Genomic DNA, 11,703 nt, shown 5'->3' with positions numbered 1-11,703 from the left:
TTTCATGGAAGATACTAAGGAAGTGTGGCATGGTGAGGGCTTTGGTTTTTTCTCTGTGTCTATGTATTGGTGTGTCAGGGAGAAACATGAGGAAAGATGAACAAAATGTTCTCTCCTGCTTTTCCAAAACTGAGTATCTACACACCCAGACACAAGTCCCTGTGTTTTGACAGCCGGTGATGTGGACACAAGCTTTTGGCTTCAATCCATTGCAAGCAGTCATAACTTGTAACACAGAGGCCAGATAGAAGGCCAGGAGCTCCAGGGATCAGGAAATCCATTGCTCTATTGCAAAATCCAGTTAAAAATATCATCTGGAAGGAAGATCTAGGCTACTCTGAGCTTGGCAATGCTGAATGTTTGCTTTCCTGATTGGTCCATCCATTTACGGTTGTGCAGTCCCCATAAGTATATTCACCCTTTCGTGCGTTCTCCTGTAGCTGCTATCAAACTCTGCTTCTGAGTACCCAGTTCAACACTAAATTGGCTCACTTAAAAATCATCTGCCTGGCCTGCTTTGGAGAACCTTACCAACAAAACAAGGGCTATGATTTCCTGAACTAGTGTTTTGTAATTTTTTGTTTAAATGGTATGTGTTGAAGGCATGAAAGCACCACTGGTCTCTGACATATTCCTAATAGCATAGCTGGTATTCCTTGAGCAATTATATGCCACACCTTCTCCCCAGGTCTTGTTCTAGATGCTAAATCTCTCTTTCCAGGCCCATGTAGACCTCGAAGCATGCTGGGCTTCACACTGGCATCTTATATTTCTTCTCTAGCTCATTCCCTGATATAAATGAATAAATAGCAATATTAAAGGTAGGTAGAGACAATAATTTATACAAGGCTGGAAATGTTTAATGAAACTGAATGTCAACAAATTTAAATTTACAATAATTTTTCTGTCTGGGTCCATTAGAATTTGAAGTTATTGATTAAAGGGAGAGCTTTGCTAAAGAATCTGGATGATTTACGAGTAATGAAAAGCGTACAACTGTTTGTCACTAACAAAAGAGTTTTGAAAATAAAATCGATTTCATCTTAGGAAATTCTCAAATCCAGCGTGAAAGGTGTACCTCACATCCATTTTCCTTGGTGGTTTTGGCTTCCCTTCCTCCTCCCCTCCAGCGCAGTTGGGGTCTAGGTGCGAGCCTCACTCACGCTGGCCATTGCCAGGATTTCAGTGTTTGCCCAGTGCCCCCAGCTGGAGACCTTGAGAATCATCCCGGGATTAAACGTGCGATGATATTAATTAACATCATTACTTTCTAACGGTCTTCATTAGTTTGTAATTATACCAATAGAATTTTTTCATTTCTATAATAGATGCATTCCTTTTTAAGTGTAGTTAAGATAATGAGTAACAATAATTTTTAAGAATCCTGTTGTTTAAAATTAATTTCCTTAATGGACACTCTGAGTCAGAACTGCTGACTCTAGGGATAAAAATAGTTATTTGCTAATTTTCAGTGCTGTTAGATCTTCAAAGCCATCACAGTTAAAACGAGAATGCACTGGAATCTATTCTTAATGCAGCATCAGTTCTGGCTGCAAATATTTACTATTGTTGACAGTGATCCATTAACAAAAAAAACCCCAAGCTAATGATTTTCAGACCCCAATGTAAGTGTACTAGAGCTAACACTCAGAAAAAAATCATTAGATCTATGAAACGAATAAATAGAAAATGGAAACAAACAGAGAGAGTTAAAGCTGGAATACTTCTCCTCCTTTGGGAATTTAGCATCTTTATATTTGTAGACTCCACCAAAATAATTGGTGCATGCCCATGCCCTCTTGGTGGGAATGCCCAGGCAGCAAATAGCAGTGAGGAACAGCAATATTTTATATCAGCTAGCCCAGGGCTGGGCACGCCCAGCGATGACAGCAGGAATCCCAGCTCAGGCTGCTGGGTGCCAGCCCTGGATGAGCTCTCTGTGCAGCGGGGCTGGGGCTGCTGCTGCCCTCTGAGGGGGCTCAGCCGGAGCCAGCTGGGCTCTCGTCCTGCTGCCCAGGTTAGCACAGCACGTAGCTGCCTGCATTCCTGCTGGGCAGCCCCAGCAGCTCCCTCCAAGGGCCCACCCAGCCCAGCTCTCTTCCTACAGCTCTGATCAAAAGCAGCTGTCCAAGGAAGAATAAGAACAGGGCGAGTATGCTTCCCCTGGGTGCTTTCCCACACCAACTATTTTCAGCTGGTGAGTCACACAAGCTTTCCATGAATTCTTTAGGTAGCACCCTTCCACAGATCTTTTGTCTAATGTTTTGACCACTTTCTCATCCACAGTACCAGCATCTGCAGTAATTTCTGGCAGCAAGTTCCATTGGGCTATCACCACTTAGAAGAAGAAAACTTCTTGTTTGACCCTGTTCCCAGTAACTCTGCTTGTCCTAGCCTAAGCAGCCTTTTTTTTTTTTTTTTTGGCAGCCATTTTACATCCTTGATTATTCCTCTTACCCAGATTTTTCTGGGACAATCGTGACTTTTCCTAAGACAAAAGAAACCCTTTCCCTAAGCATTTCCTCACCCTTTAACATAAAAGAACTGTAACTACATGCAGTTTTCAAGTTGTGGTCAAGCCATGGACTGATACAGAAGGATCTTGATGTTCTCTGTCCCTTTCCTAAGAACTCCAAAAAATAGGATTGCAGTTTTGATGACTGCCCAGCAAACATCAAGTCCCACACAATGCAACAATCTATCATAGTCCCAAGACCTCCTTCCTGAGTAGCAGTGATAAACTCAAGCCCAACTCTTTGTAGATGATGCTAGGACTGATTTTTCCCATATACACTACCTCATGTTTACTTACATTGAATTTTATCTGCCATTTTCTTTTCCAAAATGTAAATATAAAGTCTTCCTTCCAATCTTCTGAAACTGCCTTTCTCCTGTCTGTCCTGAGTAAAGTTGCACCATCATCAACCTTCTTGCTACTTTACTCACACTCCTACCAGATCATTCATGAGAGTGTTGAGCTCTCAAGTCCCAGTAAAGTTTCCTCTGGAACATCACTGGATGAGCTGTCCCTCATGGGAGAGTTCATAGCTTAGTTTTACTCCCTTTTCTACCTTTTAATCACATACATACATACATTTTTTTCTATTCATAACTATTCCATTTCTTGAAGTAATTATTTGTTGAGTGAATGTACTGAAACCTTTTTAGAGATGTCCACCTATCTGCCAACTCTTTCCAAGAACTCCAGATGTGCCTGTAAGCCTGAATTAAATGTTATAAAATCCATTCTGACTCTCTTCAAGTATTTCTCTAGGTACCTATTAATTGATAGCTCCTTTATCTTAATCCCCATTAACTTGTCTGTTCAGATTACAGACCTATAGTTCCTTGGATTCTCCTGGAACCTTTCATAAAGTTTGGCGGCAAATTTGCCACACTCCAGTCCTCAGACAACAACAAAGATTAAGCCAGACTGACAGTGAGTGTTATGCATTATTTTTAGTATTTGAGCAATTTTTTTCTTCCATTTTGTTTGAGCCTTTTACTGAAAACTCACTTGGTTAGTGCTGATTCTTCTCAAAAACTCAACCTACTGTCACTTCAGTGTCAGAAAGATCCTCTGCTTGTGTTCTTCACTTTGTCCTGTCCTGGAGAGGGTTCTGGCTGGGGAATTCTCTCCATTTCTTCAGCTTCTCAGCCCTCTGAATGTTCCCTTGTACCCTGATCATCAGTTCTCACTAGACTTTCTTATTGTATTTGCAGGGATCCTGATGGTAGGGAGGAATGATGAATCTGACTCCATCTTCTCAGAAGGCTAATTTATTTCTTTATGATATTATATCACTTTAAAGAATACTAAACTAAACTATACTAAAGAATAGGGAAAGGATACTTACAGAATGCTAAAAAGCTGATAATGAAAACTCCTGACTCTCTCCAGAGTCAAAACAACTCACACAGAACCCACTGAAACAAATCACCTGTGGGTAAACAATCTCCAAACACATTCCACATGAGCAAAACAGAGGAGAAGCAAATGAGAAAATAATTGTTTTCCTTATTCTCTGAGGCTTCTCAGCTTCCCAGGAGAAAAATCCTGGGTGAAGGGATTTTTTCAGAGAATGTGAATGCTACACTTTCTAACAGGTTAATTATTACCAATACATCTGAAGGGTGATTCAGTGTTTTTTTCAGTTCCTTTAGCTGCTCTATTTCTCCAGCTTCCCTCTGACAGGCTGCTGACCTAAGTGTCATCTCCTGGATGTCCCCTGCAATGGGGTCTTCATCATCCTCAATAATATTTGGAGCTTTTAGAGTCTGTCAGCTACTCCAAGATTTTCTGTGGCATTAAAGAGTCATTACACATCTAATTATCAGATTTTAATTCCTGCCAAGCTGTGTGACTTAAATATACAAACTACCCCATGCCTCAATTCCTCCATCTGAAAGACAAGGAAAACAACCAATACCATTCTTTCTACCCTTTCTTCATCCCAAGGAAAATAAAATCCCTTACTTTTGAAGGCTGAGTCTTTTGAGCAAGCCTTATGAAGATTCACAAATTGTGCTAAGTCACTAGAAAGCTCCTGAACAGAAGAGTAAAATAAAAGAGCAATATGCTGTGTGATTATCACTTACAGCCAAGTGAAACCATCCAAAACACCAGTAATTAATGGTTTCCTCTCAACCCCAGGAAAACTCACAGTGTTTTAGGGTCTTTTTGGTGGGGGTGGGGGATGGTGCTTGTTTGTTGTTTTGTTTTCTTTTATTACTCTATTTTGTTCACTTGTTTGTTTGAGTTTGGGAACTTGGGTGGGGAGTTTTTTATTCTTAATGTGTTTTACACTTTCTATCTTTGCCAGCAATATCGACACCCCGAGTGTAAACAATCTGTGAATCAAATATGCATTAAAAGATAAAAGAATCCTCTGTATAACACAAATAGAATATCAGTCACCCAGGTTACACAACAGTTACAGGCTGTTTTGTAACCTAAGTGGAAAATGTACATTTGGCCAGTTTTCCTGCCTCCAAAGGATTTATTTTACACCCAGAATTGCCCAGGTGTAGAACTGAAAGAGTTCAGTCAGAGTTCTCCGGGACACCCAGAAGACACTTTTCTGTGCCTTGGATGCTGCTATCCAAACCACTGCCACAGTCCAAACTCTCCATCCATTGACAATTGCTTGGTTGAGAGGAGAGATGAGAACAGGAATTAGCTGGGAACAAGTAAATGTACAATAATCTCTCTGCTGAATGGAGTGCTGCTAGCTTTTGTTGGCTAAAACCAGGGATCCTTTCTCACCTGCCTTGGAAGCGCTGTCCTCTGCTTCTGGTGAGAACTTCCCCTCTTATTTTAGTCCACTACAACCATGGAAACTGGATCACACAGGGCTTGTAACTCCCACATTTGCTGCTAACCCCCATGGGTCTGTCACCCATTCTCCAAGCCCCACATCTGATGGCGTGACATCCTCATTCCTCATGACTGTAGAAAAAGACCTAGAGAAATTACTTGTGTGTACTAATTTCAGAAACCAATAGAAAAGAAAATAAATTTATGTATTAGACTGTTCATGTTTCATGTTTAGAATCAAAGGTTCTGCTTTGTTTGTTTGTGCATGGGTGTGTGTCAGGTGTCTTTGTTTGAATGTCTGAGCTTGGCCACCACATTTCCCTGTAGCAGTAGAACTGTCTGTGGACAGAGGAAAAGGTGGTTAGAGAAACCAGTTATCTGCTCTAATTCTAATATCTGAAGGGTTTACCAATACTGGGTTAAAAAAAAAATCCTTAAAATTAGTAACAAAAGGAAGGAGAGATTTATTTTTAAAAATTTACCCACCTTTGAAGTAATACCATCCTTCTCTGCACCTATCAAAAAGCACCAAGAAGCACTCTGTTTTTCTGTTGTTACTTTTATCTGAGTTTCTTCACAGCATTTTCCCCCTCCTACCCTCTTGCACTGACATTTCCTGTCTTTCTAGGAGTCGATACTCAAACGAGCAGAATGTTACAAAACTGGTTTACAGCACACGGCAAAGTATTTCCCTTAAAGAGAAGGGAAACTGTTCTACAGGAAGCTAAAGCAGATATTAAATTGCACAAACACTTATTCAAAAGGAGGAAATGCTACCAAAACCTGGCCACACAAACCTAGTACAATGTCCATGGACAGCAATAAGTGCACCAGAGAAGAAGGACACAGAACATCGATGGAGAACCTCTCTCTTCCCAAAAAATATAGTGCCATCCTTTAAAGCCATTTAGAGATTGGTGTTTTTTTCAAGGTAATTTAAGATGCATTTCATAGTTTCATTATCCAAATTGCTTGCACAGTCCCCCACCAGCATTCACAATTGTTGTTTAACAATTTCCTAAAGCACAGGAAAGGTCATTCTGGAAACTACTTGGTCAGAAACAGCAATGCAAATATGGGAAATTGATTCCTTCTGAAAACCTACCTGCCACAAGCTAAAGCAGAAAAAATTGTTAAAATTAAATTCTTTCACAACTGACCCCTTCACTCTAAATATTCACAGACACTGAGCACACTGTAGGATCCTCTTCTCTTTGCCAAGCCTCTAGTTCTGCTGCTCACAGACATTTAATCAGCGTTGTAGCTGCTGAGAGGCTATCCAGTTATGTCTGGCATTCCAGACTGCTCCTTAAGTAGTAAAGCATTAATGTACTACTCCTGTGCACGCAAATGAAAGAAGGATATGAATGCCGGGGCTGGACAAGACATCCTGCAAAAAAAAACCCTGCCAGAGCTGATAAAGAACCTTGGGTTTTAAAGAGAGGTTTTGACACCCACAGCCCTCTGACTAGCACGTGCCATCCATGTAGTCAGAGTGGAAAAATTGTTGGAGTGTGAATTTTTTAAGCAAGCCCTCTAAATAAACACACAGCTCCCATGGCACAGCTCCATGCCCCTCCCAGGAAGTGTTCATGGCCAGGCTGGCCGAGTCCTTCAGCAACCTGGTATGGTGGAAGGTATCCCTGCCCATGGCAGGGGAACTGGAACTAGGTGGTCTCAAATGTCCCTTCCAATCCAAACCATTCCATGGCTTCATGAAATGTGTGTGTGGTTGAAATAAAAGCCAAGTTAGATCCTGATGGTCAGACAGGCAGGCAGATTCCCACTCAGAGCACATTCCTAGAGCTGCGGGTGCGTGCAACCACACAGAATGAAAATGCAAGTGATGAATCCTCATGTTTGTGCATGGGCAGAAGCAGAACAGAAATTTGGGGTTAGGCAGCAGGGAGTTGCAATTATGGCTTAAATCCTTTTGGGGATTTAAGTGCCACTAAGGTACTTTAGTGCTCGGACCAAAATTCGAGCACTAAAGTGTATTTCTAAGTATGGATAAGCATATGCATTAGTAAGGGAACAGAAGTTAATGCCCAGTTTCCTTTAAAATGAATTCTGTGTAAAACACTTGGTTAATGTTTTTACATCACCCTAGTAACATGATCAACATTACCATAGAAGCATCTTATATGGAAAGACAGATCACGCTAACCTCATGAAAAGGTAATTCTACTTCCATGACTCATGGCCATAAATCCACACTTGTGGAGTGAAATGGACAGACACCAACCATCCTGAGCTCCCAATGATGTCAGGTTAGTTGGCTATTCAGTATATGTAAATTTGGGGGGAAAAAAAAGCAAAACTAAAACAAACCCACAGCACATGTCATACCGAAATTTATAACCCTCTGAAGTTCAGCCTGTTCTGAGCAATTAACACAAAATTACTGCCAGAGCTGTGATATATTAGAATAAATAACTCTTTAAAGAGATACAGATGTTAAATGTGTATGTGCTTTGGAGAGTCATGTCAAACATTTAAAAATAACCTCAGTGATTATTGGTGTGTTTAGATTTTATAAGATCTAGGGCTGGCAGAGGTCTCTGTGGTTCTTGCTCCGTACCACACCACATGTGTGATCTGGATTAAATTTCAGAGGGAGGTCTCTTTTTGTCCCTTCCAGACTTCTACTTAGTAAGAGTGCAGCGAGCTAAATTCAGAAGCAGGGTAGGAATATGCATCTCCAAAAACTGCATGGGTCACATTTAGCAGTGACTAAATAGTGGTACAAACTACAATGCTGGTGTCCAAGAAACACAAATCATCGACTTCAGTGGTTATTCTTCAGAGTATGTAAGATGAGAATCAACCCAAGACAACAAACTGTTCACAGATAGGTGCTGAGCAGAGTGAACTGCACAAATTTAACACGTACAGGTTATAAAATTAATACATTATTTATCTGCCTGATGACAGAGAGCAATGATATCCATGGCAATAGCAACCTCAATAGCAAGTGTTGTGACACTGGGCTGGAAGTTTTTCCTCTCAAACTCTCTATTATATATTTATATATATATACACCCTCCTCAGCAGGTAAACTACAGTTTGAAGCTGAAAAAAAATCTGTCTCATCACAACAATGCCACAAAAAGTGTTCTGGCAGAGAAAGATGAAGGCCAAGAGGGAAATAAAACATTTCTTTTGCATTCTGTCTTTCTGGATAAGCAGAACTTGGAAGTGTTACAGTAAAGGATGAGAGAAATTAGGAAACTACAGTTTTCCCTCTCTGGCTCTTTTTCAGCCCTAACTTTGTGGTAGCCTACCCTCCTACTCTGGGCCCCCTTCCTCCCTACTCAAAACACAAACCATCCACTCATCTATCAACCAATTCTCCTTCCTGCAGCTCCCAGGACTCCCAGCTCAGCCTAGTGTGTAACCAGCTCCTTCAAACTCAGTCACATTTCCAGGGGTGCTGCTCTGAGCACGTGCTCCACAGGTTCTGCAGGAAGACTGAGTTCATGATTACCAGCAATTATTTCAAAAGCACCTGATGTCCAACCTGTGGTGACATGGATAACTAACTGAAGAGTTTAATATTTAATTGTTCTCCCCAAATATACAGGGCATCTTCCCTCACTTCTTCCCCTTAAGCATCTCCAGTACACTTGCTTGCATGCTTGCTGAGGGCTGAATTAGCTGCAGTTATAGCATTTTGTCACATGTTCCTGTTTTAGGAATAATTTACACACAATGAGAAACTTACACCATGATATAAGTAATTGTTAAGCTTGTCTCTCTCTTCATTGTGCTAAACACTACTTAGAAACCACACATAAATTTGTTGCTTTCTTATGCCACCAAACAGCAGACAAATACAAAATCATGGTCATTCTCCTAAGAGCTAAAATCCAGTCTATTAAAAAACAGACACGGTACAGAGAGTTGTTTCAATTCCCAATTTATGAGTGAGGACCAATGAGTTCAGTCAAGGTAGTTCTCCCATTTTACATGGACAGGAAGCCCAGCACAAGAAGCTTGTTGGGAGATCTATAGAACTCCACACATTCTCATTCAGTAGAACACTTCATAACTAAGAGTGAAAACTGTTTTGTTTTTAAATAAGGAAAAAAAGGACTAGTTTAAAAAAAAAGTCATTAGCAAAAGAGTCTGTTTCAAACTTCTGGCACTAAAAACCTATTGCTATTGTTTTCCAATACCAGTTTTAGTTTTCAGTGAAGTCTAACTGCCACATGACTGTTCCCACTGGACACGGGTGAGCAAACCCCTGTAAGGCAAGGCTTCACCAGGAGCAACCAGCCCATTGAGCTCCAGCTCAGCTTCTTAAGCCTGGGAAAAGACAGAAAGCTTCCTACTACCTCATCTTTCATCAACCTGTTAAAAAACAAACCAAAGCAAAGTTATGCTCTTCAGCCTTTCACAAAAATTCTGATCAGTCTTGAGCTTTAATTGGGGCATCTGTGGTTTTGTGGTTTTTCATCCCCAAGAAGATGATGGTATTTTCCTGCTAGTATGTATCTGAACCTTTCTCTTGACTGTAAGTTTTTAGATAGTTACACAGAATCAGAGAGCTCAAATAATAAATTTTGATCAGTAAACAGTTCATAGAATCAAATAATGGTTTGGATTGGAAGGGACCCTAAAGATTATCTAGTTCCAACCCCCATGCCCTGGGCAGGGGCACTTCCCCCTAGACCAGGTTGCTCAGAGCCCCAGTCAGCCTGGCCTTGAGCACTTCCAGGGATGGAAGTGGGCAACCTGTTCCAGCGCCTCATCACCCTCACAGTAAAGAATTTCTTCCTAATAACTGATCTGAGGCCATCTGCTTTCATAGAATCATGAAGGTTGGAAGATACCTTCCAGATCATCCAGTCTGCCCAGCAGCACCACTGAAACCACTAAAGCACATCAGCCAGTGCCAGATCCAGGCACCTCATGAACACCTCCATGGATGGTGACTCTACCACCTCCCTGGACAACATATTCCAAGGCCTGACCACCCAAACAGTGAAGTGTTTTTCCTAGTATTCACACAGAATATCCTTGGTTTTAAGTTTAAGGCCATTGCCTCTTGTTCCCTTGGTGCAGGTACAGCAGAAGAGACCGATCCCCACCTCACTGAGCTTTACTGAACAGGGTACTTGAGGTTAAAGCCATTGCTGCTGGTCCTATCACTACCTGCTCCAGCACAACATCCCTCTCCAGCTGTCTTGTGGCCCCCTTTAGGTACTGGAATGTGAGAGCCTTCTCTTCTCCAGGCTGAACAGCCCCAGCCTCTCAGCCTGTCGCATAGCAGAGGGTCCCAGGCTTGTCAGGCACAAGTGAAGTCATGATTGCCCTGAGTGAAGCCATGCTGGCTGTGGCAAATCACCTTATTTTCCATGTGCTTTAGCACAGCTTCCAGGAGGATCTGCTCCATGATTTTGTCAGGCAAGGAGGTCAGGCAGCAGGTAGCTCTCTGGATCTTCCCTTTTTAAAATTTGGGTTATGTTTCCCCTTTTCCAGCCAGTGGGAACTTGTTTGGACTGCCACGATTTCTCAAGTATGATGGACAGTGCTTAACCACTTCCTTCAGGATGTGCAGATGCATCTCATCAGCTCCCATGGACTTGTGCACCATCAGGTTCCTTAGATGGTCTTGAACCAGAACTTCTAGAGTAGGAAGTTCCTCATTGTCCCAGTCCCTGAAAATCTGGATTTGTTTTCCATAAAAAGCTCAGAGGTAGACCTTTCTTCATAAAGAGAGTCAAGAGGATTCTCTTTGATTCTACCATTGTGAATTTCCATTTACCTAATACAGCAAAACAGAGAACATTATTTTACCAGAATAAAAACCAAGACAAATGATGGCAAACATCCCCTGCAGAGAAATGCCAGAAATACTTATTAGATTGAAAGATTCAAGAAACTGAAGTTTGGCTCTGGGGTTTATATCCTACAATCCTGAGCTGGTAAAGATGGGAAATTGTGCCAAGAAGCTGGGAGACTATTTAAGGCAGAGGAAAATATATTCATCTGTTTTTTAAATAGGAACAGACATTAACAGTAACATAATCTACACACAGAAATATAAGAGAAAATATTGAAAGAGAAAAAGTATTTCAGGCCCCCCCCTCAGAAACTACCATTCCCAGAAAGATGATTCTGAGACACTTCCCTGAAATACCCTCACTTCTGATAAATCATGGATCAGAATATGCAGTCTGGGGAAGAAGACAGTTTCTTGCATCCCCTTTGACTTTTTTAAGGAAAACAGTCACCATCCATAGAAATGAAGATAGGGAAAGGAAGTGTTAGGGACTGTGGACAATTAGAGGGACAGAACATAATGTGGAATCACTTCTTTTCATAGGCAACATGAGGGATGAAGGCTTTTGCTCCTAGTAAGATTTCATAAATGACACTGA

This window comes from Serinus canaria, chromosome 3 (genome assembly GCF_022539315.1).
Source record: "Serinus canaria isolate serCan28SL12 chromosome 3, serCan2020, whole genome shotgun sequence".
NCBI lineage: Eukaryota > Metazoa > Chordata > Aves > Passeriformes > Fringillidae > Serinus > Serinus canaria.
Note: the sequence above shows the minus strand (reverse complement) of the source record.